Below are 6,720 nucleotides of genomic sequence, written 5' to 3' on the forward strand. Positions count from 1 at the left end.
GTTGCAACACATGTTTAGCAACCGATATAGAAAATGAGATCGATTAGCGAGGGGTGAGAGAGAATACGTCTGGACCAACTCCACCTTTGAGTATCGAGTGGCGAATCCAATTTTTTGAGTTAGTGTTGACAAGATCCGTATTTGGTAAAGGTATAATTATATAATATACAATTCAAATACAATATGTACTTATAATTGTTAAAGGTATATCTTCCATGCGTATGGTTGGTGGAAAAGGGAGAGAAATTGGTGAGAGAAAGTTGAAGCCAATTTAGGACAACTCCTAAGAAAAATGTGGCCACAGAATCAGACTCCAACAAGGAAAAACAAAACTGTTTATAAAAAAGTATTTAAATAGTATATATTGACAGTGTAAAGTTTCTTCTTTTTAGATTAACAATTAATTCTATATGTGATAGTGAATTATCAATTAGTATTTGTGATAACAAGTTTATCAATTAATATTTATTGTAGATTATTATTTATAATTTTATAATCAATTTAATTATATTTTTAATCTTTTACACCATTAATACATAGAACACAACTTAAAATAATATGGGAATAAAATCATATGGGAGAGATCAGAATTTGAGTGCTAAGAAGTTAGCCAACCAGAAAGCACTTACAGCACCCCTTAATTCGTCTCATTATTCTTTCCACAATATTTTGGTACAACTAAGGAAGAAAGCCAACCTTAACACTACTAATTTAATGCAAAGCCGTTTTAATTTCTTCCCTTTTATCTTCATTAATTAAACTAAATCATCATCGGGTTGTTACTTATTGGGACCTAATTAAACACAAACTCCAACCATGCATCCACTCCCAACCCCATCTCATCTCTGGGTATATAGTTAAGGGTGTGTATATATATAGTTAAATCTAGATGCAATATTGATATTGTAAAAAATATTATACAATTAGATCACTTATAAAATAATTAAGGATAAATTTTTAATATGACTTTATCTTTTATTTTGTTTAATAATGTGAGTGTCGCTTTTTCCAGTCTCAAAATCTCATGCCCCCTATCTGAATTACCAAATACTTTGTGGCTGCTGATAAATTAGACCCTCTCCCGAAATCTTTCCTAGATTGATCTCTTCAATTGGCCTTAATTCATGTCACCGGCTAGCACATCATGTTTATTCTCTGCGGCGATTTTTCTTTCTTTCTAGAAGATCAGTAGAACGGAGAGGTAAGTCCCTCATCTTTCGAAACATGACACATTAATTGATAATTCGATAAAAGTAATAATTAACTTGCTACCATATGCATGTTAAACTACACTATGTAGAACTTATTTTTACATTATTAGTGTATATAACTTTAGCGTATATAACTTATAAAATCCTACACGTATATATATATATATATGATGTGACTACAAAGGTAGCAAAGTTTAACAACTTGATTAATAGCCAATTTGATCCTTACACGCTATTATAATAAGATTAATTAACAGTGGCATATATGTGCTACCTCTTAATGGCCTATGCTCACCTAAAATGGAATTACTTATATTTCCTTGGTTTTGGTGAAGTTTATTTTAATAATTTTGGCCTTTTTCAGTGGAGTTCAACTGAGCACATTGCTTCAGCAAATTAGGTCTATGAAAATGTTGATCTCTTAGCTTAATTGGCTTATTAGTCTACATTGTCCAACTTCCAGCCCACAAGAAAGTACATTACTTTATAATATTAAGATATTAAGACTAACTAATTGATACGAACAGATGACTTATAAAGATTTTAAGGGTCTCCAAATTTCGGAGGGGTAAAATATATATATATATATATATATATATAAATCGATGATGTGGTGCGAAAATTTAAGTCAACCTACATAATATTTAGCAAGTCATAAAAGCACTTATTATAGCACTAACAATTGTGTATGTTAAAACTAAACATAAAAGACCCTCTTTCTGGAATCTTTCCAAATATATTATTGAATCCTACGAGAGAAGATTTATATCTTGAAATATTCTTGTATAGACTCATTAAAAAAGTACTAAATATCTCTTTTTTAAATTAGGCACTACAAAATCACCTTTTCATTATTTATTGTAGATCATATTAACTATAAGACTGTTTTTTGGGTACTTAAGATAGTTCTCTATCTAAACTTCAAATGTATAAAGAGGTATTGTAATTAGAAAAAATTACAAGACTTAATAATCCAAACAAAAGAAAGAAAAAAAAAAAGCAAAACATAACAAAGACACTATGGAATTCTCACCAAAATATTTACGAATAATAAAAAAGGCGTTTATATAACTTTTCCTACTAATTAATACTCTATTTGTTTCAATTTATGTGAACTTTAGTTCGAGATTCAAGTTGACTAATTTTTAAAGTTAAATTGAATTAAATCAACTCAATATTCTAAATTTAAAATTTAAATATCTAAAAATTATATGAAAATACTTTACATTGTAATTCTTCTCATGTCAATATGATTAAAAAGCACATCTAAAAATGTTGATGCAAGTTTTTAAAGTTATGAATTTTGAGAAGTAAAAAGCATCATATAAATTGAAAAAGAATTTTCTTTTTTCTTATTTAGATAGAATATTTCTCTTATTGCATTCTTGCAATAACAACACAAGAAGATGTTGACAAGATGTTTTTATAGCACAGAATACGCCCTTAACAAGGACACTTTTATATTAGTGGAGAAGCTCCATTATTTATTCAATTTTGCTTAGGAAAAAATTAATTACAAAAATTTGGAAGCCGCAAGGTTTGAATCTCTGGATAGACCACTTTGACTGGTATCGGCGTTGGATTTGTCAAGGTTGTTCATGATTCCAACCCAACATAAACGATATTTGACCTATATACCCGATAATATTAAGATGTTAATGAACACCCTCAAACTAATTGATGTGTGTGAAGGCTCGTATAAAATGTTGGAGTGCAATGGATTTTTATATTACCAATATTGAACGGAATAGAAGTGTTGAAGGGTAAATGTGTGACCATTTCTCTTAGAACTTAAGTTGCTAAATGAGAGCACAATTATATTTACTTAATTATGATTTCAATATGTTCTCTCATTCGTGAGATTGACTTTTGTTTAAGGAGCCAAACAAGTAGAAATTTTTTTTTATTTTGTTTTATAACGGATGGTGCTGAAACTCTTAACATGGGGCGACCTTCGCCTACTCTGATACCATGCGTATAGAAATGTGTGACTATCTGATAAAAAATTTCAAGTTATTTCCTGATTAGAAGAAAAGACACTTGTATGTACTTAATTATGTATCTTCAACCTGAAAGAATCTAAACGTTATCAGCATACGGTGTTTACACCTAATAAATAAATGCATGTCATGTGTTTTAATATACACTTCTAGCACTTAACCATGATTAGCTATATACATTCTCACCTTATTAAATTACTTAACTATACTATAAGTTAGTATGATTTGGTGACTATCCGACCGATAAGTATTTTCTGAAATTTAAACCGTACGTGAAAATAAAGTATGAGAGAGTACACCATTATACTGCATGACACTTATGAGCTAGATGACATGTTAGTTGAGAAATAAGTAGTAAAATTATATTGAACTATTTAGTCTAAGCATATAGGAAGTTCGCCATTTTATAAAGTTGTGGCATGCATATAGTCAACAAGAAATTTAGTGTCGATGCATTGAATTTCTCCGTTTTTTATATTTATAATATAATATAACTATATATATATACACATAACACATGGCCTTAAAAGACCATTAGTTAACAATTATTTCGTTATCACGGAAAATTACTATACTTTAATTTAGTAACTTATTCAGTCATGATAAAATAATAATATTTACAGTAATTTACTTGGATCATTTGGTTCGATTATGTTTTTGGATGAAACCGATGCATTGAATTTCTCCTTTTGCATATATAGTGGCAACAAATAATTCAAACTATTTACTATCTTAAGACGACACATCACACATGGCCTTAAAAGACCACCACTTAAGAATTATTTTGTTATCATGAATGATTACTATAACTTGATTAGTCATTTATCACTCATGATAAAATAATGAAATTTATAGTAGTAATTTTCTTGGATCATTTGGTTCGATTATATTTTCGGATGAAACCGATGCCTTGAATTTCTCCTTTCACATATACAGTAAGTATCAACAAATAATCCAAATTTTCAACAAACTTGGCCTTCTGTTAAGGAATTAACGTTATCATGTCTGATTACCATACTTTGATTTAGTAACTTATCACTCATGATAAAATAATAAAATTTATAGTAATTCACTTGGATCATTTGGTCCGATTATATTTTTGGATGAAACTAACCAAACCAACCCGTATTGTTTGAAGTAGTTTTACCTAACTAAATATGGTTATTTGATTTAATATTTTTCGAAAACTGATAATCTGAATTATAAAACTTAATTACTAGGTAAAATGCTCTTCATTGCATTATAATGAAGGAACGTTTTTAGTATTTCGAGTCTGTAAAATTGATGAGAATTAAAAATGGAACTGCTGAAGAGCTATGTGGACAATATGTGTATGGATGTTAATTTAATACGAAGTGGAAATGATCTCATAAGCACACTTACAATCTAAAAAGAGAAAATAATCTTATAAATTTTTATGTTTTATTAAGGATCTCTTGTTTATGTTTCTTTGATTATAACAAGATTTTTTTTTTAGTGTTTTAGACAGGTGTGAAATTGACGAGAATAAAGCAAAAAAAGAAGAAATAAAAAATGGAATCACAAAAGAAATATATGAACCATAAAGTATATGTTTTTTTTTTAATGTTACTTTTTTTTTTTAATGTCTACTACCTAATTGAATGTCCTATATCTCTGTTAATTTTCACATTGTTAGCAATTACATTGGAAGTCACCTAAAGCAACCAAAATTGATGCCAACTCAATTAAATTGGACTCATGTTGATTTAATAATAAATTGTGGATTCTTAAAAATTTTTTAGAAGTTGGATGTGTGAATTTAAGTGAGTTTATAATATAAATTCTAAGTAGGAATACGAAGTGAATATAACATTGGTAAAAACTTAATACTACGAAGTGGAAGACTACGGATTGACTCTTCTCTACTTCCCTTCTCTCCATTTTTACCAAGTTCTACCTTAGAACCAATTTAAATTAATGGCTAAGATTTAATTGACTAAAATGAATAACATATATTAATAACTTATCCATAAATATATTAAAATATTCTCTCTCTTCCTATTTACTTATTCTTTTTTCCTACGCAAAATTAGACTCATTATTCATTGATGATATAAAATATTACAAATTTATATATTAATTCCATTACTAATTCACATACATGATGTCACCATTATATTTTTGGATGAAACTAACCAATTTCCTCTCAATCCAAAATTAATAAGTATCTGCTTTGTAAAATCTTCTTTATCAATTCCACATTATTCAGATTCATTATACTCTAAGATAAGAGGATTCTCTAACATTTTTATAATGGTCGTCAACGTCCACATTTCTTCTCCTTTATCCGGGGCTTGGAATGGATATGCTTTGTGAAACTCTTCTATCAATTAAAACACTATGAATAAGGAGAGAGAAGACGTTTAAGGAGAAAGGGATTTTCGAGTCTGTAAAATTGATCGAAAATCAAATATATGGAACTGTCCTGAAGAGTTATATTTGGTACAAATATACTCTGCTAAAGTGTATGGATGCATTAATATTTTAATAAAATAAATATTATGTGGCATGCCACCCACTTAATGATCTCTATTACTAGCACACTTATGCCAATCTAAAACCCACCAAATAATGGGTTTTTTTTTTTTTAATAATTTTTAAAAATTAAACATCTCTTTTTAAAAAGCATGAAATATATTTTTAAAAACTATGATACAAGAATCAGCTTTTTTCAAAATGTTTTAGAATCTATGGATCAAAATTGACGACATTATATATAAAGCAAAAAAAAAAAACCAAAGAGCAAAATATGGAACGTGAAAAGATACGCTAGAGAAATATTTTCTAGATCAAAAATCAAATTAACTTCTTCAGTAGTATATAGAATGATAGAAGTAACCCGTCTTTGCGTCTTTTTAGTATAACATCATTATTATCACAACAAATTAAATTACGAAGTAGAGAAGAAGATGAAAGGGGTAGGTGTTTGGAAGAAGATAGAAAGGGAGGGGTAAAATTGGGTTTGTAATGAGGTATGGCATGCCACATAATATTTATTTATTAAAATATTAATGTCACGTAGGATTGGGGTTTTATTCTGGAGGGGTATATTTGAAAGAAGTATAATGACAGGGGTATATTTGAACCCAAAGTATAACGAAGGGTATATTTGATCCTTTTTTGATAGTTCAGGGGTATATTTGGCCCTTTTCCGTTTTGGATTTTACTGCTAGGAAACTAAAATAGGAAGAGACATAATATTTTAATATATTTATGGATAAGTTATTAATTATGTAAATCATAGTTAAAGACTTGTTTTAGTCAATTAAATCTTAGCCATTAATTCTAACCCACATCATGTGTCCCTAATCTAAGGTAGAACTTGGGGAAAGTGGAGATAATGGAAACGGAGAGGAGCCAATCCTACCTTCTTTATCTACAATTCTTTTTTCCTTTAATTTCGGATCTATGTGCATTGGATTTAAGTTATATAGTCAAATCCTCTCTATAACAATCATTATTTATAACAATATTTTACTATAACAACT

The sequence above is a fragment of the Lycium ferocissimum genome, unplaced genomic scaffold (assembly GCF_029784015.1).
Source record: "Lycium ferocissimum isolate CSIRO_LF1 unplaced genomic scaffold, AGI_CSIRO_Lferr_CH_V1 ctg3695, whole genome shotgun sequence".
In the NCBI taxonomy this organism is placed as follows: Eukaryota; Viridiplantae; Streptophyta; class Magnoliopsida; order Solanales; family Solanaceae; genus Lycium; species Lycium ferocissimum.